General features: G+C 28.8%; 2 non-coding genes across 2 annotated transcripts; one reads left to right on the top strand and one right to left on the bottom strand.

Moving 5' to 3' along the window:
- The first annotated feature begins 3591 nt into the window (after positions 1-3591).
- LOC136090408 (U6 spliceosomal RNA) lies at positions 3592-3698 on the top strand. The gene has a single exon (XR_010643407.1). It is a non-coding gene; the product is annotated as a U6 spliceosomal RNA (small nuclear RNA).
- An 11559-nt stretch (positions 3699-15257) lies between these two features.
- LOC124816173 (U6 spliceosomal RNA) lies at positions 15258-15364 on the bottom strand. Its single transcript, XR_010643406.1, has one exon. It is a non-coding gene; the product is annotated as a U6 spliceosomal RNA (small nuclear RNA).
- Positions 15365-25224: the final 9860 nt, after the last annotated feature.

Genomic DNA, 25224 nt, shown 5'->3' with positions numbered 1-25224 from the left:
AAAAACTGTTTTGAATCAGTTTTGAACAGATGTAGAGACTTTTTTTTTCCGGAAACAATGTTTGGGAATCTTTTCCACAAAAGTAGTTCGCGTTTCTGAATTTAATAAGAATTTTGTTTAGAATAAGATTTTGGTATAACAAAGTTGTTTGCGGAAAATCTTGTAGCATATTTATGGTGTATTTCTTTAAAATAAGTTTCAAATATTTTGGGGGAGAGTCCATATTTTGTTTTATACATGAACTGTACAACAAGATGGATATTAAGTTTGAAAATATTCAGGGTCCCAATTAAACGTAAAAAAGGTTCACACGGAATCGCTCTATCAGCTCCAAGTATGATTCTAACAGCATGTTTTTGCTTGCTATAAAGTTTTTTAAACTTAGTGTGATTAGTACTTGCCCACATGCTGTTGCCGTAAGTTAAGTAACTATGTATAAAGGAAAAGTATAAACTTTTTAAGGACTTAAAATTTAAGAGTGGCTTAACTCTATAGATTATGCCAATTTTTTTTTGAGATTTTTCTTTCTATAGAATTTATATGAACTTTCCAAGATAGATTTTCATCAAAGTTCACACCTGAAAAATTTACAGATATTTGCCTTTTAATGTTAGTTTTATTCATCAATAGATTGGAAGAATAAGTGGTATTTCTTTTGTTTTCCTTGGTTTGTGGAAAAGAGAAAATTTTGTTTTTGAACATTCAAAGACAGTTTGTTGCATACAAACCATTTATTTACTTTATTTAATTCTTCATTTACTACTGTAAAAAGTGTTTCAATATTTTTGTGAAAATAAAAAAGATTCGAGTCATCTGCGAATAAAATAAAATTTAATGTTTGATGTTGAAGACAAATCATTTATGTATGATAAAAAAAGTAAAGGCCCAAGTATAGAACCCTGTGGGACTCCACAATTTACAGTTTTTTTGGTCGTTTCTAAATTTTCAAATTGTACATATTGTTTTCTGTTTGAAAGGTAATTTTCAAACCAGAGTAAGTTTGTCTCCTTTATTCCGTAATATTCCAGTTTTTTTATTAGAATGGAATGCTACCGTATCAAAAGCTTTCAATCAAGAGAGATCAATGAAAACTCCTAACGTAAAACAGTCTTCTGTAAAAGCATTAGATAAGTGATTAACTAACTCTACTATTGCGTGATCTGTTGAATGTTGTTTTTTGAAACCAAATTGCTTACTGTATAACATGTTGTTTTCAGTTAAATGATTATACAGCCTATTGTACACTATACGCTCAAGCAATTTCGAGAAACAAGATAAAACAGATATAGGCCTGTAGTTCGAAGGTTCTGGCTCATCTCCAGACTTGGAGTTACTCTAGCAATTTTTAAATTATCCGGAACTTTACCTGATTTAAGTGACTGATTGAAGATATGAAACAAAGATGGTTGAATTATATCATAAACTAATTTTAATATATTAACGCTAACTTTATCCGACCCTGCACTTTTGTTACTTTTTAAGCTTAGTAATGCAGTCCGCAACTCACGTATATCTAGCTTTGACTCATTCATTTTTTTTTTTTAGAATTTGTTAGATAAGAATCAAATGTTGAACAAGTTAAAGAAATACTTTGTGCTAAATTAGAGCTAACATTAATGAAGAAACTGTTAAATTCTTCAGCTATTAGTGCTTTATCATAAATTGATTCACCGTCGATTAAAAGTTTTTTTTGGCAGAGCGTTATTTTTATATTTGTTTTGTCCAATTATTTCTTTAATAGCATTCCAAGTTTGTTGAGTATTTCCATTTGCATTTTCTAGCAATTTCGAATAATATAATTTTTTAGAGTATTTTTTGATTTTTTCAAATATATTTTTATAGTTTTTATAATTTGCTTCGTTTGAATACGTTTTTTTTTAAAGAAATTTTTCATAAAGTTTTTGTTTTTTTCTTGATGATTTTAGTGAGCGTTTTGTTACCCAAGGCGATAGAAGTAATTTTGAATTTATATAAAACTTTTTTTACACGAAACGCTTTATTGTATTGTTTACAAAATTGCGCCAGGAAAAGTTCATAAGTATTGTTAGCATCACGTGATTGGAGAACATGCTCCCAATTAACGAAGTTAATTAGAAGGTTGCAAAATTGTAAATAATGTGCTTTGTGGAAATATTTTCAGGGGTTATGCTTTTTGTTATTAGAAATGTGGGAAAATGGTCTGTCAAATCAGTCTTTATTATACCTGTACTAAAGCAGCTATTAGAAAAATTATTAGTAATTATGTTATCTAGTAGGGTAGAGGAACTTTTTGTAATTCTTGTTGGCTTAGTTATTGTTGGAATGAGGTTATTTTGTGTGTAAAGAGTATTTACAAAATATTTAACACTGTTATTTGACGCATGATTCAAAAGATTAATATTCAGGTCACCGACTAAGTAAAAATGCTTTTGTTTTTTTATTAACTTTTGTTAGAAAAGTACGGAAAAAAACTTTAAAATTTTTTAAATTACCAGCTGGTTCTCTATAAATAACCTTAACAATTATGTTTTTAGAATTTTGGTTATTTGTTTCAATGCACAATGACTCGCAATCTTTTACATTCACACTCAGGTCATTGCGTGGTGTAAAATTAATTGAGTTATGAATAAAAATGCATACACCTCCACCGGTACGGAAGTTTCGTGGTTGATGAATTGACGCGTAATTTGTCAATTCAAATTGAAAATTATGCTCGTCATATTTAAACCAGGTCTCAGTAAGACAGATTATTTTAAAATCGTGATTTAATTCATGCATTAGAAGTTTAAAATCTTCAAAAAATTTTTTAGGCTTCGAATATTAATGTTTAAGATTGAAAATGTGTTTTTATTTTGTTGAAGATAGAAATTAGATTCGGAAATTGAATAGTATTTGCTTTCTAACAATTCTAGGTTAAAATAATTAGTAACATCATTATCACAAAGTGTGACATTTTCATCACAAAGTTTAATAAATGATCATCCATTTTAAAATATAAAATTAAGATTAGGGAAAAATTAGTTAAAAAATAAAAAATAAAGAAATACTTATATAGATTTAGTGGAAACAACATCTCCTTTCTTCGCAGTCCAAACTAGTCACGAATGACTAATTTGTCGTATGATATGACCGCAAATTTGCCGGATTCCCTTTCTTTTTTCATTCGTTCTCTTAAACCCTTCCTTATTTCTGTAGTCTCAGCACTAAAATCTTCATTTATAAAGACGTTTTTTCCTTTGAGTTTACACGATTTTTTAAGTATTTCAGTTTTGTCTTTAGGACTATCGGTCTGTGTTTCTTGACATCTCCTAAACCTTCCGTGTTACTTTTAAACTGACTGTTAAAATATACATAAAAAAGTTTTTTAAAGAGTTGAAATTTGAAAAAAAGAAGTCTTTTTCAGATTGAGAAAAAAGTAAGCGCAATAGTAATAAATTTATCTAGTTTTCTAAATATAAAAAAGTAATAAAACCAATTATTAATTAAAATTAGAATATTTTCATAATTAATTAACACCATAATTATAATTAACATCATAATTAATTAACACCACAAGCAATAAATTGTTATAGACTAGCAGAGTAACATAAAAAATGACAGTCGATATTGGATGTGTTTGCTTCGGCAACACATATATTAAAATTGGAACGATACAGAGAAGATTAGCATGGCCCCTGCGCAAGGATGACACGCAAATTCGTGAAGCGTTCCAAATTTTTATTAACAAAGAGATATTCTCTTTTTAAAATATATTTATTAAAAAAAAGTCTTTTTACTTGTTATATATGTGAATAATAATAAACATATATTTGGTTAATATATATATATATATATATATATATATATATATATATATATATATATATATATATATATATATATATATATATATATATATATATATATATATATATATATATATATATATATATATATATATATATCAATAAAATAATAGTTATAGCATCAAATTATAGCAAAAGTTTAATTGACTTGAATAGTTCAATACTTTGTCGGATGTCCCATATTATCAAGCACGGCTTGTATTCTTCTTGGCATACTATGTATTAATGTTTTACAAAATTCTCAAGTGATTTCATTAGTCCACACTTCTTAAGAACTTTTTGAAGATGTTCTTCAGATTTTGGCTGATGTGCTGCAATTTTCTGCTTCATTATATTCCAGCAGTCCTCGATAACATTAAGATTGGGTGAGCTTGAGGGCCAATTAGATAATAATTCAATTTTATTATCAGTAAACCAATTCTTAACTGTTTTAGCTGTATGATAAGGTAGTGAATCTTGCTGAAAAATGCTGGTTTTAGTAATTTCCATGTGCAGTTTCACTTTGTCTTTCAATACACTTAGATACTCTTGTGCATTGACTTTTTCATCTTTTTTAAAGATGTGCAACCCGCATCGGTCTTGCGCTGTGATTGCTCCCCATACCATGACTGAAGGAGGTTGTTTTACTGTTTTTATGGTATACTGTGGATTCAGGCGTTCTCCCACAGGTCTTCTAACATAATTATAGCCTGTGCTTCTAATTTGTTAAAACGTACTTTTGTCTGTAAACATTACGCGCTCCCACCATTCCGGTGTCTTGTTTTTTAAATTCTTACAAAATTTAATCCTAGCTTGTAATTGAGATGTAGTTAATAAAGCTTTTATAGCTGGTCTTCTTGCAACTAGACCAAAGTCATAACAAAACCTTCTTCTAATTGTTCTCGAACTAATAGTAAGTCGCCTTTCCATAACAAGTTGTGATAACCTTGCAGATATTGTGTGGGGCTCACTATTAACAATTCTCTTTAAAATATGGTCTTCTCGTGATGTACTCACATTTTCTACCACAATTTTTGCGATTTGAATAGTCTTGCACACGCAAAGCATTTTGCACGGCAAATCTTGATATTTTTAATTGTTTTGCTATTCTACTTTGAGAATAGCCCTCCAAAAATAGTGCATTTATTTCACCTTTAACAAAGTTATTAATATCACGCTTTTTACCCATAATATCACAACTATGGCAACCTGACAGGGTAAAATACATCAAAATATCTTCGAAAATCAAACTATAATAAAAAAATTACTTGTAACCAAGGTAATAACGCCATAAATAAACAATAAGTTAAAAAAGTTTAAAAAACGTAGCATGCCTTAATTTTTTGGCCACTACTGTATATATATACATAAATATATATATATATATATATATATATATATATATATATATATATATATATATATATATATATATATATATATATATATATATATATATATATATATACATATATATATATATATATATATATATATATATATATATATATATATATATATATATATATATATATATATATATATATATATATATATATATATATATATATATATATATATATATAGGTTTTGGTAATTCATCTATATATGTTATTGAATTTTTAAAACATATATACATATGTTACCAAATATATGTTTTCGTATACTATAATGTATACTAAATAGTTTGTTTACCGTATATGGTTAAAGTTACTGCAAAGCAGGTAACTTTAAATTAACAAAGCAGGTACATTCAAATGTCAGAAAATGTTTAAAAAGAATTGTTGAAATACTACCAAATTAATTAATTAATTTAACCAAGATAATTAAATGATTAAGAAATTACCAAAAAAGATCATTGATTTTTGCATTCGCTATAAAAGGGAACATGGCTAAAAAAAATGAACTTTATTTTGTTTTATTATTTTTTATACTATCAGTTTTAAATGAGAAAATTTAAAAAAATGCTTTCCTAGCTATCTTGGTCCAGCAAAGCTGTTAATAGCATCTTCGTAACTTATAGTTTTTGCTAACTTATGTTCAATAGAAAGAAGTATTAAATGATTAAGCCGGTTCTGCTCTGCTGTCGAACGTAAATGACTTTTTATTAATCTTAATTTGCTGGTAGATCTTTCTCATAATGGCACTGACGTAGGAATGGTAGTGAGTTTTTTTAAGATAAACACGTATTTGAGGAAATCGAAATCGATAGAATTTTTCCATCATCAAGAATATTCGTTGATACGTATGCGTTTGCTTATTTTGTCATAAATTCTTAGTTCCAATTTACAGGTTAGCGCATACGTCATTAAGATATTAGCTTGAAACTATTTAGCTTGAGTTTTTAAAAACTCATCACTAGGCTCTTATATTTCTAGTAAACTAATTATTGCTGAAAACATGTTAGATATTGTTTCCATATTTACCTAAATGCTACTAATATCTGTTAAAAACCTATCCAATGCGGTCAGAGGCGATTTTACGGAGGAAAAGGGGAGTATGGGGTGTTCCTCGCCCCTCCCCCTCTAAGAAGGCGATTTTCGAGTTATAGTCGGGTTTTTTTAGGAATTTAGTCGGTTAGTTGGGTAATTGACACAATTAAGTCGGGTAAATCTGACTTTTGACGACCTTTTCTTTTCTTTTTTTTAGAGAACAAATACTTTTTAAGGGTTCACGCCCCCCTCCCCTCATTTTATTTGTAGAATTGCCTCTGAATGCGGTTATGAAAACCTCTTTATCTTAAATATCCTGATACTTTTAGTACTTTTTTATCTTCGATTTCCTCATAGTAATACTTTTTCTTTGTGTGTGTGTATATATATATATATATATATATATATATATATATATATATAAACATAATCTACGATTCGATACCGTCAATCATCAAATCCTGGTTAAAAAACTAATATCATATAGTATTAAAGATAAAACCCTATCATGGTTCGAAAGTTATCTTACTAACCGTACACAGTTTGTTTGCAGTAAAGATTCTATATCTCATCTATTAATGAGTATGGATTCACAAGTATCCATACTTAGTCCACTTTTTTTTTTTAATATACATTTATGATATTTATAAATTATCAAATCTAACAGCATTAAATTTTGCAGATGACACAAACTTGTTTCTGTCTCATTAAGATATTAATATGATTTTTACTAATATGACAAATGAATTAAAAAAAAGTTTCTGTTTGGTTTAAACAAAAGAGATTGTCTCTAAATATAGAAAAAACTAAATGGACACTTTTTTGTCCACCTTCAAAAAAACGGAAACTGACCCATATCATACCAAACCTTTTAATTGATAATATAACAATAAAAAGAGAAAACGTTACATAGTATCTCGGAGTATATATTGATGAAAATCTATTTTGGAAAAATCATATTGATAATACTTCAAATAAAATTGCTGAAGGCATCGGAATTCTTTATAATGCTAGAAATATATTAAGTAAACACCAGTTAACACAATTATATTATTCATTTATACATTGCCATTTAAACTACGCGAACATTATATGGAGGAAGCACTCATAGAACAAAGCTAAAATCTCTTTACTTTCATTAGGAACAAGCAGCTCGCGCAACAAATTTTAAAAATCGGTTTTTTCATATGAAACCACTTTTTAAAGAAATAAATGTTTTAAATGTATATCAACAAAATGCCTTTAATATTTCATGAGTCATGTTTAAATGTAGAGAAAATTTGTCGCCAAATGTATAACAAAACCTTTATTGTATGAAACCTAAAAAGAAATATAATCTTCGAATAAACAACAATCTTCTTGCCCCTTTTTGCCATAAAAGCAAAGACCAGTTTTTTGTTTCTTACCGAGGTCCTTATCTCTGGAATAAAACAGTCTTACCAAATTTTGATTTCTTCATCCAACTGACTTTTGCTTCATTCAAACAGAAACTTAAAAAAATTATATTTTCAATTGAAAATATCTTGACTCATTTTAATTTTTTTTAATTTGTTTTTTGTTTTGTATATTATTTGGTTTAACATTTTATCTCGGTTTTTAAAGATTTTTGCATAAAGATGTATTATTATTTCACTTCCAAACATTGTATTTTTATCAAAAATTAACGATATATTGTAAAGGGCTTAATGACAAAATCCTCATGATCTTCTTGTTACTAATGTAAAAATTGTAAAATGTATCTGGTTATTGTAATATTTTTAAACGACAAAATATATATATAAAAAAAAAAAAATCGTTTTTTTTTTAAATTTTGTCACCTCAAACTTTTAATCAATAAATTCAGGGCCTTCAAGAGGGAGTCACAAAGGGGGCAAATTGACCCAGGCGCCAATCTTGAAGGGTCGCCTAATGACCCTTTTTTTTTTCGATAAATAGATAACTTTCGATAAACAAGAGTAGATTCGGTTATAGATAAATCTTTCTCAAATTTTTGAAAAAACTGGAAGAACTGAAATAGGGAGATAATTTGTTATATTTGTACGATCCCCTGTCTTAAAGATTAGAGCTACTTATTCTATTATTAGTTTATCTGGAAAAGACCTTTGTGCAATATATGCTCCGAAGATTTTATAAAGAATATCTTTTAAAACATCGTAAGAATCAATCACAGTATTCATACCCAGTAGCTTCATTTCGTTTTAATGACTTAAAAGCAACCTCAAGTCCATTAAAACTTAACTCAGTAAAATTTAGATTACAGTTTATTTTTTTGTATGCTTCGAACTCTTCAAGAGATTTATCTTTAATGAATGCAATACTATTGCTCAATTTTGTCCCGATAGTGGTGAAAAACTTAAATTAAATACGATATCCTTTGAGTCATTTATTATGTCATATTGTATAAAATTTGCGAGTAAATTTGTATTTGGTTTAAGTTTTCCAGACACCTCCTTTGTGATTTGCCAGACGCGTTTTCAGTTGTGCTTATATTTATTAGGCAACCGTGGCGCAGTGGTAGGGCACTTGCCTCAACAAACAAAAGATTGGTAGTTCAAAACCCACCTCTGGCAAGTTTTGCGACATCGTCTAGGAAGGAGACGTGAACTTCAACTAAATGCTCATCCGCTGTGCTCTGTGATAAATCAGTAAAGACTTCTTGGGGGCACCTAAATAAAGTTAAAAAAAAAAGATTAAAAAAAAAAAAAACAAGTTTGAGAAGTAATTTTTTTTTTGCAATTTTGCGAAGCTTTTCAAATAAGTTTTTATAAGTTATATAATTTTGTTTACGTTTTTCTGATTTCGATTTTAGGTATTCAACGTATAGCTTCTGCTTAATTTTTGACAATTTTCTGAGACCTTTTGTAATCCAAGGAGATGATATTTCTTTATCGTTTAAAGCTATTTCAATTAAAGAAAAATTGGAATCATACACTTGATAAAAGGTTCTAAAAAAATTGTCGTAGATTATGTTTATATATATATATATATATATATATATATATATATATATATATATATATATATATATATATATATATAATTAATTTATTATTGCTCTGTTCTTTAAGAACATTAAGCACTCTATTTGTAAAATACACTAACCTAATTTACATATATATATATATATATATATATATATATATATATATATATATATATATATATATATATATATATATATATATATATATATATATATATATATATATATATATATATATATATATATATATATATATATATATATATATATATATATATATATATATATATATATATATATATATATATATATAGAACTCTTCCTGATGATCCAGCGATGGTGAAACTTCAAGTCGAAGATAAAAGTTAGATAAGTGTTTTTTACTAATTATATATATATATATATATATATATATATATATATATATATATATATATATATATATATATATATATATATATATATATATATGTATATATATAAATATATATATACACACACACAAAGAAAAAGTATTACTATGAGGAAATCGAAGATAAAAAAGTACTAAAAGTATCAAGATATTTAAGATAAAGAGGTTTTCATAACCGCATTCAGAGGCAATTCTACAAATAAAATGAGGGGAGGGGGGCGTGAACCCTTAAAAAGTATTTGTTCTCTAAAAAAAAGAAAAGAAAAGGTCGTCAAAAGTCAGATTTACCCGACTTAATTGTGTCAATTACCCAACTAACCGACTAAATTCCTAAAAAAACCCGACTATAACTCGAAAATCGCCTTCTTAGAGGGGGAGGGGCGAGGAACACCCCATACTCCCCTTTTCCTCCGTAAAATCGCCTCTGACCGCATTGGATAGGTTTTTAACAGATATTAGTAGCATTTAGGTAAATATGGAAACAATATCTAACATGTTTTCAGCAATAATTAGTTTACTAGAAATATAAGAGCCTAGTGATGAGTTTTTAAAAACTCAAGCTAAATAGTTTCAAGCTAATATCTTAATGACGTATGCGCTAACCTGTAAATTGGAACTAAGAATTTATGACAAAATAAGCAAACGCATACGTATCAACGAATATTCTTGATGATGGAAAAATTCTATCGATTTCGATTTCCTCAAATACGTGTTTATCTTAAAAAAACTCACTACCATTCCTACGTCAGTGCCATTATGAGAAAGATCTACCAGCAAATTAAGATTAATAAAAAGTCATTTACGTTCGACAGCAGAGCAGAACCGGCTTAATCATTTAATACTTCTTTCTATTGAACATAAGTTAGCAAAAACTATAAGTTACGAAGATGCTATTAACAGCTTTGCTGGACCAAGATAGCTAGGAAAGCATTTTTTTAAATTTTCTTATTTAAAACTGATAGTATAAAAAATAATAAAACAAAATAAAGTTCATTTTTTTTAGCCATGTTCCCTTTTATAGCGAATGCAAAAATCAATGATCTTTTTTGGTAATTTCTTAATCATTTAATTATCTTGGTTAAATTAATTAATTAATTTGGTAGTATTTCAACAATTCTTTTTAAACATTTTCTGACATTTGAATGTACCTGCTTTGTTAATTTAAAGTTACCTGCTTTGCAGTAACTTTAACCATATACGGTAAACAAACTATTTAGTATACATTATAGTATACGAAAACATATATTTGGTAACATATGTATATATGTTTTAAAAATTCAATAACATATATAGATGAATTACCAAAACCTATATATATATATATATATATATATATATATATATATATATATATATATATATATATATATATATATATATATATATATATATATATATATATATATATATATATATATATATATATATATATATATATATGTATATATATATATATATATATTAGGGATATGACTTTTTAATTTTTTTTCAAATAAAATGTTTCCTGTATCATAAATCGATGAACTTTTACCTAAAATCATGAAAAAAGGCCCAAATAGCTTTCTGCAACAAAAAAAGGTCACCCCCAAAATAAAAATTTGATTTACCATTTTTATACATTCATTTTTGACCGATGTTTTAATCTTAAGCTTAATTCTCAGCTTAATTCTATTTATTTCATTATTTTGTTATGAATTTATAAATATAACGCCACACGTTACCATGGCAACGAAACGGCCGTGTGCCGGCAAATACTTGGAATTGTTATGTGATGACGTCATTGTGTTACCACGGTGATATAGACGACTGTAACAGACTGTAGAAGATTATAGAACTTAGTAGAACATTCTGGAAGCTCTAAATAATTATATAAGCGAGCTGCTGTCAGAGCTCAGTGTTGATAATGTGAATAGTTCTATGAAGTACTCTGCGTGTAACTGAGCTAATAAGGAACTACTGTAGCGAACTAAAGACGCTGTAAGTGTACGAAGTATAAGTAGTTGTAGCATTATCGTTAGGATACGGACTGGATTATCGAACTGTTATCAACATTGACTGGATTATTGAACTATAATTGGATTACTATACAGTTAAAGTATTTTATTAATTAAACGACTTTATTAAACGGATATTTACGCTCAGCTATCCGTAAAGTCGTAACAATATTATATGATGTCTCACAAGAAAAGTCATACCACAGTAACAAAGAACAAGAAGACTTGGACTAAAAATTTGGTGAGATTTCAAGAGTCACACAGAAGAAGAGGAAGCGTGGCTGTAGAAGAACATTCACTCGATGAAAAATCCAGAATACCACTTCAATTGCAGATCGTAGGAAGATACCAGTTTCTCGGAGCATATGTTAAAGGAAGAAAAGAACGAATAGACCAAATTTCTAAGGAAATTACAAAATTGTGGGACAATAAACTGAATTTTCCACGTGTGTCTGATCAAGTGATAAGAGCAAAGCTTATGAAGGTGCTGAAGGTCTATGATGAATGTGTCAAGCGTGGAAAATATGATGTTCTCAGTGCATTATTTGACATCACGAAAGTGAATGGCCAGTGGTTATCCTCGGAAGATAAACGTCTATACCACCTACAAAAAGAAAGTAAAGGACAGGTGGGGTACTCAACAGGACAAGTGGCAAGTCAATCAGCAATTTACAAGTCCATATTCAAAGAGGCAGGTAAATTAAAAAAAGAAATGATACAACAACTTAAAATGGAACAGTGGTCCTTACACTTTGACGGCAAACGAATAGATGATAAGGAATATCAGGTAGTTGTACTTCAGAATGAAAGAACTGACGTGAAACTTGATGCACTGCGTTTAAAAGATGGCAAAGCTGAAACTGTTGCTGAAAAAATTGCCAAACTTATTGATGAATACAATTTGTGGAATTCAATTAAGATGATCATTACTGATACAACAAACGTCAATACTGGGAAGAGAAATGGAGTTGTTGTGAAGTTGCAACGTATGTTTAAATTAAAGGGTGTCACAATACCACAATTTATCGGTTGTCAGCATCACGTACTAGACAGGATTCTCCGTCTGGTGATGGACGAAGAACTTGGGGGTGATACCAAATCTCCAAACATTGAATACCCATTTGTGTCTGAACTGTTGAATAAGTATGATGAACTGAAGGATAAGTTTGTGAATGGAACTGTAGAAATTCTTGATAAATCAGGGTGGAGAGACGATATGAAGTTTTTGTACCATTTAACAAGAGTGTTTAGGTTCTATGAAGAACAAAGAAACTTCCCTCTGATTCACTTTCAGAACATTCCTAATATGAGCAATGCCAGATGGAACTCAAGAGCCATTCTCGGCATTCTGGCGTTCATTCTTATGCCTGAAGTGAGAAAGAATTTGGAGAAGGTTTGCAGGTTCATTTCATATGAGTGGGCAGAACATTGGTTTAGTAGTCAAAAGTACAATGACAATGACTTCAAGAATTTATCTGATGTATTGAAGCCTTACAAAAAGGCATTGCAGTCATTCAAAAATCTCTGGAAGAAAGAGCCATCCGTCATCGACATACCACGAAGTAATCAGATAGCTGAACGTGCAATCAAGGTGATGCAAGACCTGTATGCTTCCTGCAGAAAGAAAGACAAACTGCAACTTCGATTCATTCTAAGTAATAAGCGCTAGACTCTTTATGAGACGTGAGCATCATGTGACCCATGTACTAAACACAGTAGGCCTATAGACACAGACAGTTATGTATATTGTTGTACTAGACGCTTTGATACTGTTAATTTTGTAATACTTGTATAATTATATATCACATAATGTTTTTTGTTATATCACAGTACATGTTGCATAAATAAATAAAATAACAACAGGAGTATGACTCTTACAACATCTTCAGCCTTTAATATTCATTTACTGTACAAAAGTGTACCTATTGAAAATTCGATTTTTTGGTTTTGGGGTGACCTTTTTTCAAAATATGTCAAAATGAAACATCTATTCGTTCTTTTTACATAAAAGTTCATTGAATTACGATACAGGCCTAGTAGGTTGCAAAAAAGTCATATCCCTAATATATATATATATATATATATATATATATATATATATATATATATATATATATATATATATATATATATATATATATATATATATATATATATTTATGTATATATATACAGTAGTGGCCAAAAAATTAAGGCATGCTACGTTTTTTAAACTTTTTTAACTTATTGTTTATTTATGGCGTTATTACCTTGGTTACAAGTAATTTTTTTATTATAGTTTGATTTTCGAAGATATTTTGATGTATTTTACCCTGTCAGGTTGCCATAGTTGTGATATTATGGGTAAAAAGCGTGATATTAATAACTTTGTTAAAGGTGAAATAAATGCACTATTTTTGGAGGGCTATTCTCAAAGTAGAATAGCAAAACAATTAAAAATATCAAGATTTGCCGTGCAAAATGCTTTGCGTGTGCAAGACTATTCAAATCGCAAAAATTGTGGTAGAAAATGTGAGTACATCACGAGAAGACCATATTTTAAAGAGAATTGTTAATAGTGAGCCCCACACAATATCTGCAAGGTTATCACAACTTGTTATGGAAAGGCGACTTACTATTAGTTCGAGAACAATTAGAAGAAGGTTTTGTTATGACTTTGGTCTAGTTGCAAGAAGACCAGCTATAAAAGCTTTATTAACTACATCTCAATTACAAGCTAGGATTAAATTTTGTAAGAATTTAAAAAACAAGACACCGGAATGGTGGGAGCGCGTAATGTTTACAGACAAAAGTACGTTTTAACAAATTAGAAGCACAGGCTATAATTATGTTAGAAGACCTGTGGGAGAACGCCTGAATCCACAGTATACCATAAAAACAGTAAAACAACCTCCTTCAGTCATGGTATGGGGAGCAATCACAGCGCAAGACCGATGCGGGTTGCACATCTTTAAAAAAGATGAAAAAGTCAATGCACAAGAGTATCTAAGTGTATTGAAAGACAAAGTGAAACTGCACATGGAAATTACTAAAACCAGCATTTTTCAGCAAGATTCACTACCTTATCATACAGCTAAAACAGTTAAGAATTGGTTTACTGATAATAAAATTGAATTATTATCTAATTGGCCCTCAAGCTCACCCAATCTTAATGTTATCGAGGACTGCTGGAATATAATGAAGCAGAAAATTGCAGCACATCAGCCAAAATCTGAAGAACATCTTCAAAAAGTTCTTAAGAAGTGTGGACTAATGAAATCACTTGAGAATTTTGTAAAACATTAATACATAGTATGCCAAGAAGAATACAAGCCGTGCTTGATAATATGGGACATCCGACAAAGTATTGAACTATTCAAGTCAATTAAACTTTTGCTATAATTTGATGCTATAACTATTATTTTATTGATATATATATATATATATATATATATATATATATATATATATATATATATATATATATATATATATATATATATATATATATATATATATATATATATATATATATATATATATATATATATATATATTAACCAAATATATGTTTATTATTATTCACATATATAACAAGTAAAAAGACTTTTTTTTAATAAATATATTTTAAAAAGAGAATATCTCTTTGTTAATAAAAATTTGGAACGCTTCACGAATTTGCGTGTCATCCTTGCGCAGGGGCCATGCTAATCTTCTCTGTATCGTTCCAATTTTAATATATGTGTTGCCGAAGCAAACACATCCAATATCGACTGTCATTTTTTATGTTACTCTGCTAGTCTATAACAATTTATTGCTTGTGGTGTTAATTAATTATGATGTTAATTATAATTATGGTGTTAATTAATTATGAAAATATTCTAATTTTAATTAATAATTGGTTTTATTACTTTTTTATATTTAGAAAACTAGATAAATTTATTACTATTGCGCTTACTTTTTTCTCAATCTGAAAAAGACTTCTTTTTTTCAAATTTCAACTCTTTAAAAAACTTTTTTATGTATATTTTAACAGTCAGTTTAAAAGTAACACGGAAGGTTTAGGAGATGTCAAGAAACACAGACCGATAGTCCTAAAGACAAAACTGAAATACTTAAAAAATCGTGTAAACTCAAAGGAAAAAACGTCTTTATAAATGAAGATTTTAGTGCTGAGACTACAGAAATAAGGAAGGGTTTAAGAGAACGAATGAAAAAAGAAAGGGAATCCGGCAAATTTGCGGTCATATCATACGACAAATTAGTCATTCGTGACTAGTTTGGACTGCGAAGAAAGGAGATGTTGTTTCCACTAAATCTATATAAGTATTTCTTTATTTTTTATTTTTTAACTAATTTTTCCCTAATCTTAATTTTATATTTTAAAATGGATGATCATTTATTAAACTTTGTGATGAAAATGTCACACTTTGTGATAATGATGTTACTAATTATTTTAACCTAGAATTGTTAGAAAGCAAATACTATTCAATTTCCGAATCTAATTTCTATCTTCAACAAAATAAAAACACATTTTCAATCTTAAACATTAATATTCGAAGCCTAAAAAATTTTTTGAAGATTTTAAACTTCTAATGCATGAATTAAATCACGATTTTAAAATAATCTGTCTTACTGAGACCTGGTTTAAATATGACGAGCATAATTTTCAATTTGAATTGACAAATTACGCGTCAATTCATCAACCACGAAACTTCCGTACCGGTGGAGGTGTATGCATTTTTATTCATAACTCAATTAATTTTACACCACGCAATGACCTGAGTGTGAATGTAAAAGATTGCGAGTCATTGTGCATTGAAACAAATAACCAAAATTCTAAAAACATAATTGTTAAGGTTATTTATAGAGAACCAGCTGGTAATTTAAAAAATTTTAAAGTTTTTTTCCGTACTTTTCTAACAAAAGTTAATAAAAAAACAAAAGCATTTTTACTTAGTCGGTGACCTGAATATTAATCTTTTGAATCATGCGTCAAATAACAGTGTTAAATATTTTGTAAATACTCTTTACACACAAAATAACCTCATTCCAACAATAACTAAGCCAACAAGAATTACAAAAAGTTCCTCTACCCTACTAGATAACATAATTACTAATAATTTTTCTAATAGCTGCTTTAGTACAGGTATAATAAAGACTGATTTGACAGACCATTTTCCCACATTTCTAATAACAAAAAGCATAACCCCTGAAAATATTTCCACAAAGCACATTATTTACAATTTTGCAACCTTCTAATTAACTTCGTTAATTGGGAGCATGTTCTCCAATCACGTGATGCTAACAATACTTATGAACTTTTCCTGGCGCAATTTTGTAAACAATACAATAAAGCGTTTCGTGTAAAAAAAGTTTTATATAAATTCAAAATTACTTCTATCGCCTTGGGTAACAAAACGCTCACTAAAATCATCAAGAAAAAAACAAAAACTTTATGAAAAATTTCTTTAAAAAAAAACGTATTCAAACGAAGCAAATTATAAAAACTATAAAAATATATTTGAAAAAATCAAAAAATACTCTAAAAAATTATATTATTCGAAATTGCTAGAAAATGCAAATGGAAATACTCAACAAACTTGGAATGCTATTAAAGAAATAATTGGACAAAACAAATATAAAAATAACGCTCTGCCAAAAAAAACTTTTAATCGACGGTGAATCAATTTATGATAAAGCACTAATAGCTGAAGAATTTAACAGTTTCTTCATTAATGTTAGCTCTAATTTAGCACAAAGTATTTCTTTAACTTGTTCAACATTTGATTCTTATCTAACAAATTCTAAAAAAAAAAAATGAATGAGTCAAAGCTAGATATACGTGAGTTGCGGACTGCATTACTAAGCTTAAAAAGTAACAAAAGTGCAGGGTCGGATAAAGTTAGCGTTAATATATTAAAATTAGTTTATGATATAATTCAACCATCTTTGTTTCATATCTTCAATCAGTCACTTAAATCAGGTAAAGTTCCGGATAATTTAAAAATTGCTAGAGTAACTCCAAGTCTGGAGATGAGCCAGAACCTTCGAACTACAGGCCTATATCTGTTTTATCTTGTTTCTCGAAATTGCTTGAGCGTATAGTGTACAATAGGCTGTATAATCATTTAACTGAAAACAACATGTTATACAGTAAGCAATTTGGTTTCAAAAAACAACATTCAACAGATCACGCAATAGTAGAGTTAGTTAATCACTTATCTAATGCTTTTACAGAAGACTGTTTTACGTTAGGAGTTTTCATTGATCTCTCTTGATTGAAAGCTTTTGATACGGTAGCATTCCATTCTAATAAAAAAACTGGAATATTACGGAATAAAGGAGACAAACTTACTCTGGTTTGAAAATTACCTTTCAAACAGAAAACAATATGTACAATTTGAAAATTTAGAAACGACCAAAAAAACTGTAAATTGTGGAGTCCCACAGGGTTCTATACTTGGGCCTTTACTTTTTTTATCATACATAAATGATTTGTCTTCAACATCAAACATTAAATTTTATTTTATTCGCAGATGACTCGAATCTTTTTTATTTTCACAAAAATATTGAAACACTTTTTACAGTAGTAAATGAAGAATTAAATAAAGTAAATAAATGGTTTGTATGCAACAAACTGTCTTTGAATGTTCAAAAACAAAATTTTCTCTTTTCCACAAACCAAGGAAAACAAAAGAAATACCACTTATTCTTCCAATCTATTGATGAATAAAACTAACATTAAAAGGCAAATATCTGTAAATTTTTCAGGTGTGAACTTTGATGAAAATCTATCTTGGAAAGTTCATATAAATTCTATAGAAAGAAAAATCTCAAAAAAAAATTGGCATAATCTATAGAGTTAAGCCACTCTTAAATTTTAAGTCCTTAAAAAGTTTATACTTTTCCTTTATACATAGTTACTTAACTTACGGCAACAGCATGTGGGCAAGTACTAATCACACTAAGTTTAAAAAACTTTATAGCAAGCAAAAACATGCTGTTAGAATCATACTTGGAGCTGATAGAGCGATTCCGTGTGAACCTTTTTTACGTTTAATTGGGACCCTGAATATTTTCAAACTTAATATCCATCTTGTTGTACAGTTCATGTATAAAACAAAATATGGACTCTCCCCCAAAATATTTGAAACTTATTTTAAAGAAATACACCATAAATATGCTACAAGATTTTCCGCAAACAACTTTGTTATACCAAAATCTTATTCTAAACAAAATTCTTATTAAATTCAGAAACGCGAACTACTTTTGTGGAAAAGATTCCCAAACATTGTTTCCGGAAAAAAAAAGTCTCTACATCTGTTCAAAACTGATTCAAAACAGTTTTTATTAAACACAGATTTTATTAAACACAGTTTTTTAACTTTAAATATTTTCTGATGAGTCTTTATTGATGAAACACAGTCCAAAATGAAAAAAATTTGTGATCATTTTCTACAAATTTAATTTTAGCTCTGTTCTTGTAGCGACGGATCCAGGATTATTTGTTGAAACTTACTTTTTAATAACATATTATCGATGTTTAATTACCAGATAAAAATTTATATAAAATATTATGGGACCCGTAGATGTTTTTGTTTTAAGTCAACGCAATTCCTAACTATAGAAATGAATTAGGTCTAGTTTCCTATCGAAACAAAATTCAAATTTAGAGTGGAATTTATAATATTTCAAATTTAGGAATTAAAATAAACGGAGACTACTAATTCAAAAGCCTAAATGTATATCTCTTTTCCCCTGGTATATTTTAAAAAGTAATTCAAGAGGCCGACCGGTGGACCGGTGAGCGAGCCCGCCACTGAGTTTAAATGACAATTATAAAAAAAATGTAATCGAGTTAGGTAACGTTTACTTAAAGCACTCCTAGCTTTATACTTAATTCTTATACTTTTAACTAGTTTATTCCACGAGAATTAAATGGGTATTTCCAACCATGTTTATTATCAACATCGATACTCAAAAAGTGAAACAATTTCATGCTTCGCCAGAGTTAAAAGCTTTGATTGAATTGAGTTAGTAAAAGTAACGAGTGGTAGAAAACTTTAATGTGTAAGTGGGAAAGACCTTCAAGCTTAATGTTTACTAAACCTGTATGTTACAGTCTGTTCGCTGACCTAGTTTACTAAATTTCAAGCTTGAATTTTAGTAAACTTGGTCAGCGAACAGATACCTGTAAAAAACTCCTGTCTTTACACTTTTTGCTTTTATTTTTTAAGAAGCCTTTATGGTCTTATTACAGAGTACTGTGGAAGAGCATTTAAAAAGAAGTTTATGCCTGCTTCCTTACCAGAGATTGCGTTGAACCACGGATCCTTTGTTTCATGGCGTAGTTGTAGCGCAAGTGCGCTATGCCCAAGACCATTAAGCGACACTTGTAAGGAAGGAGGCATAAACTTCCTAGTTAAATGCTCTATCGCGATGCTCTGTTGCGGACTTCTGGGAGCACAATAACATCCGCAAAAAAAAAAAAAAATTAGCTGCATTAGAGTTCTGTAAGTAATTTGCATCAGACTCGTTTACAATGTGCATCTACATTTAACGATTGAATTATGTTGGACGAATAAGTTGGTAAACAAAACAGCTTGATGTTAGTGTTAATGCACCAAACAATAATAACAAACACCATCGTAAAAAACATGTGACGTGACTGTCGCAAACTTAAATGCAAATACTAAAACTAATTCATTTAACTACTCAATTTAAGTAGACAAAGCTAGTTGCTTGAAATTAGTTTAAATTTTTTAAATCAGTTTAACAGTTTGAGTACTGGTACAAAAACCTTAGTGAGTCAATGTATAACTTTTTCTTACCCGACCTGATTCTCGTGTGTATTCCGTAAGGTTAGGTTAAAGCAATACTAAAATTACAATACTAAAATTAATATAAACATAAACTTTTGAATGATTCCAGTTCTGATGCAAGTATATTCCGTAGTTCTTTTCGCTTCAATTAACTTGTACGAAAGTCAAAAGATTGATCTTGCACTCTTTTTTTCCCGCGTTAATGTCGCTCTATTCTTCTTTTGCCCTGTTCTTTGTCAAAAATTCGTAAAAGTATCGACTTGCTCAATTTTGTATCATGCAACAAGATAATTGAAAGTTCAATTATGTCTTTGCATGATACAAAACAGACAGCGGATGGAAGTATGTTTTGCATTTAAACATAATATGATACTCACTATGGTTGATGCTAAGGTGTGTAACGCAGCAATTCAAACAACTTCAATTATGAGATGCTACATTTGTTGTGCAACATTAAAAGACTTTGACAAATCGACAATTAAAAAAGAAGTCAAACTAGATGTGCGGCCGTGGCGCAATGGTTAGAGCGCTTGCTTTATAAGCAGGAGATCCAGGTTCGAAACGAGCTCTGGACATATTTTCGCGTCACGGTAAGGAAGGAGGCGTGAACTTCCTGGTTGAATGCACTTCCGCGGTGCTCTGTGACAAGACCGTTAGGTCTTCTTTGGGCACTTAAAAAAAAAGATGTTTAGGTGTATATATCGATGAAAATCTTAATTGGAAAAGCCACATTGCTAACTTGTGAAATAGAATTTCAAAAAGTATAGGCACTTTTTACAAAATAAGAAACTTTCTATATAAACATACCTTAATTCAGTTATATTATTCGCTAATTCATTGCCATATTAATTATGCAAACATTGCTTGGGGTAGCACTTATAAAAGTAAACTTAAACCTCTCTATCGGCAACAGAAACATGTAGCACGCCTTATAAATTTCAAGGACCGTTTTGCTCACGCCAAGCCTCTTTTATATGATATGAAAGCACTCAATATATATGAGTTAAATGTTTTTAATATTCTTTGTTTTATGTATAAATGCAAGACCCACCTATCACCCGTTTCTTTTCGTAACTTGTATTTACAAAGAGATAGAAATAAATATATTTTAAGGAACGATAATTTAATTCGACAACCATTTTCTCAAACTAATTTTGGTAAATTTTTTATTTCATTTCGCGGACCATTTTTATGGAATAATATAGTTTTAAATACTTCTAAAGATTTTTCTCAAGAATGTAATTTTGATTCTTTTAAACAAAATCTTAAAAAACTCATTTTTTCAACTGAAAATATACTAATCTACTTTTAAATTTTAAAATTTTTTGAAAATCTCTTATCTATATTAGTATATGTATATATTTAATGTATATTCTTTTTTTATTAATTTTTTTGTTTGTTTTTTTATCCACAAGCAATTAGCGGTTTCTATTTCTTAACGATATCTTGACTTGTTAATTTTTATTATTGTAATAAAGTTTTGTTTATTTAAATTATAATAAATATTGTAATAAAGAACAAAAAAAAAAAAAAAAAAGTTCACTTATAAAATTTACAAAACAATACCAAAGCTGGAATTTTTTTTGGACAAAACTACAGTACTACAGAACTTCAATTGAAATCTTAGGCAAATACGAGTCCTTGTTTAACATCCCCTAAAATCAACAAAAATATTTTATTTAGAAGTGGCAAAAAAACAAAAAGACAGTCGTGTCAGCAAAACTTTTATGGAACATTTCAACAAAAACAACAATGCCGTAGACGCAGATTTGGAAACAAAACTTTACCTCCCACGCATCCAGACCGACACAAAATATTCTCATCTAATTTCTTCATAACAGTCTACCTTCTGTTATCTTGCTTTCCAAAAGCACAAGGCAACAGATCGTTAAAAACAACAAATGTAAAACTTGCGGAAAAATTAAGGACAACCTGCATATCTTTGCCTACTGTCTTCCTTCTGTTTCAATATGGGAATACTTTAAATATGTATATAACTCCTTGACATCCCAAAACAACTTTTCTTCAATAAACTTGATGTTTTTGATTGAAACTGCGAATTTATCGGAGAAAAACCCTATCTCGCAAATGCTGTTGACAGTCACTCAAACCAATATCAGTGAAATATGGATCAGCATATGCTACTATATATTTAACAATTCAAAATTGACCCAATGGCAATGATCAGGGTAACAATCAGGAACATCAGAAAAATTATTACTTTAAAATATAATTATCATGTCTGTAGAAACACTGCGGACATTTTCTATCAATTTTTTGTGTTAAAAACGTTTTTTGTCAAGTAGAGAATGGGAATCTGAAACTAAACATATGAGTTAAACTAATACACTGGCTCATAGTAAGAACTAAAAGTGAATTTTTCCTGTTCCCTGCAAATATTATTTTCTTTTTTACAACAAAAATATTGTTATTTATGATTAGACAATCACTACAGCCCTTATTTTATGATATATAATTTTATCATTTCAATGTTTTCTATAGCGATCGTTACGTGGCTTTTGTGTAAAAGTCCTGTTTTTTTTTATTTTCTCTAATAAAATCTTTTTTTACAAAAAACTTTGAACTAATCTTGAAAATCTTCTTCTAAAACCTTATCTAAATTCTCAATTTCTTTCTGCGCAACGGCTTAAAAATAAAAAACAAAAAATACAAAATAATATAAAACTAAAAATACAAAAAAAAAAAAAGTAAAATTAAAAAATACAAAAAAATAAAAAATATAAAAATTACAAGAAAAATATATATAAAGTCAAAAATTTTTATAAAAATATAAACATAGATATTGTTAAATAATTATGGACAAAGCAATGCTAAAATTATGTGACAAAGCTACTAAATACTATAAACGCATGTTATAACATTATAATGACGGAAATATATATCCAAACGGAGAGAATGTAAAACTTATTGAATACATTGTATGTTGTTTTTTTAATGCAGAAATAATTTATAAAAGTTGTAAAGATTTATCATTTTATAAAGAAAAAAAAAAAAAAAAAAAAAAAATCGTCATCAGCAATGATACAAATATACTAATTAGTTAAACTAATTAATAGTATAAATTGCACATTCTAACATCCAGTGCATATGTCTGCTTTCTCTATGCTATCTTTCTAACTCAACTTCTTCTGACTTTTATTCTAACTTACTTCGTTCTTTTTAAACTCACTTACTATGGGTCAGCGAAGCGGGTGATGAGGGTCTTTAATGAGCTGAACTTGCCTTTACGGGCCCGGTCATTTGGCCTCTATATAACAATTAGCTGGGAGAGGATAAACCACAATACCCATTGATTAGTTGTAACCAATTAAATGTATAATTGCACATTCTAACAGGACAATATTTGTCTGCTATCTATATTCTATCTTTCTAACTCAACTTCTTTTGTCTGTCACTCTAATATTCTTCGTTCTTTTTAAACTCACTTATTCTTGGTCCGTTGAAGCGGGTTATGATGCTCTTTAGTGAGCTGAACTCGTCTTCGATGGCCTTTGTATGTGACCTCTATATGGAAATTAGCCGGAGGAGGATAAACCATAATATAACACATCAAAATCTATTTCTTCAGTAAATACTACACCAACAAGTTTAACGTTTTCCATCACAACGAAACTCACAAGTATAACACAACTTATAATTTGTAGAAAACTACCTGGATTTTCTTCCCGAATTAAAAAGCAGAAAAACAGCAGTTTAAAAATGTTATCTTTTTATCTAAAATTCAGAGTCGTAACTATAAATTTGCCCCTCCCCCATCCTCCCCGCGAAAAAAGTGATTGGGCCCGCTTCCAAAACAATTTTTATTACATTTAAAAATATGCAAAATTTGCTTTTTATACCTAGTTAATAAAACACGATTATTAACTTTATTTATATCTATTTTAAAATTTAGAGAAATATCTTAAAATCTCTGCAACAAATAGTTATAAAAATGAATTAACATTGATATATGTTTGAGGGAAGTATTTATTCAACTACCTTAAATATGAATTTTTCTTGCCTCCTTATATTGAAATTTCGCAATTACTAATATTTGTGCTATTTCATTCTCTATTGCCAAAATTGCACAACTTTTGAGACGATCCTGAGACATGATTTTTCTTAAATTTATTTTGATTAACTTTACTTTACTGAAGGATATATTCTGCACTAGCAACTGTCACAGGTGTTGTTATCGCAATATTGCAGTGTTTACATCTGAATAATTGCACTCCATAAAATTGTATTTAATGAGCAGCATGTTGACTAAATCTTTTATTGTAGTTGGTACTGTGGTGTCATTTTTAATAAAAAAAATGAATGATTTAAATCGTTTGGGTAGTTCTGTTGTAATAATTTAGCTGATTCAATTAGATTATCTTCCAATAAATTTATTAAGTTTTGAAGTTGAATGAAATAAAATTTTTTTTTTTTTGTTACAGTAAATATATTACTTTTAATAATCATATAAATAATTTTCATTTCCACGGAACTCATCAAAATGTCTTATATATTTCCACTGAACACATCAAAATGTCTTTTTCATTTGGATTGCCTCTTAAACTGAAAACTTGTCTTTATTTGCCACTTACTGCAAATACAAATAGTCTCTAGAGTATGCATATGTGTTCAATCAGAACTGCACCTCAAACCTCTTGATATTGAGTATTTTCATTTCCGTACATCAAATAAAAGTAACCGAGCTCGTTATCAATATCAAAGCAAATGGTTTTGGATAAATGGACAGACTGCATTTTTGACATAAGAGTTACGCATGTCTAATAAAAAGTCCAGAT

Source organism: Hydra vulgaris, chromosome 13 (assembly GCF_038396675.1).
Source record: "Hydra vulgaris chromosome 13, alternate assembly HydraT2T_AEP".
In the NCBI taxonomy this organism is placed as follows: domain Eukaryota; kingdom Metazoa; phylum Cnidaria; class Hydrozoa; order Anthoathecata; family Hydridae; genus Hydra; species Hydra vulgaris.
This window is presented reverse-complemented; position numbering and strand designations above follow the sequence as displayed.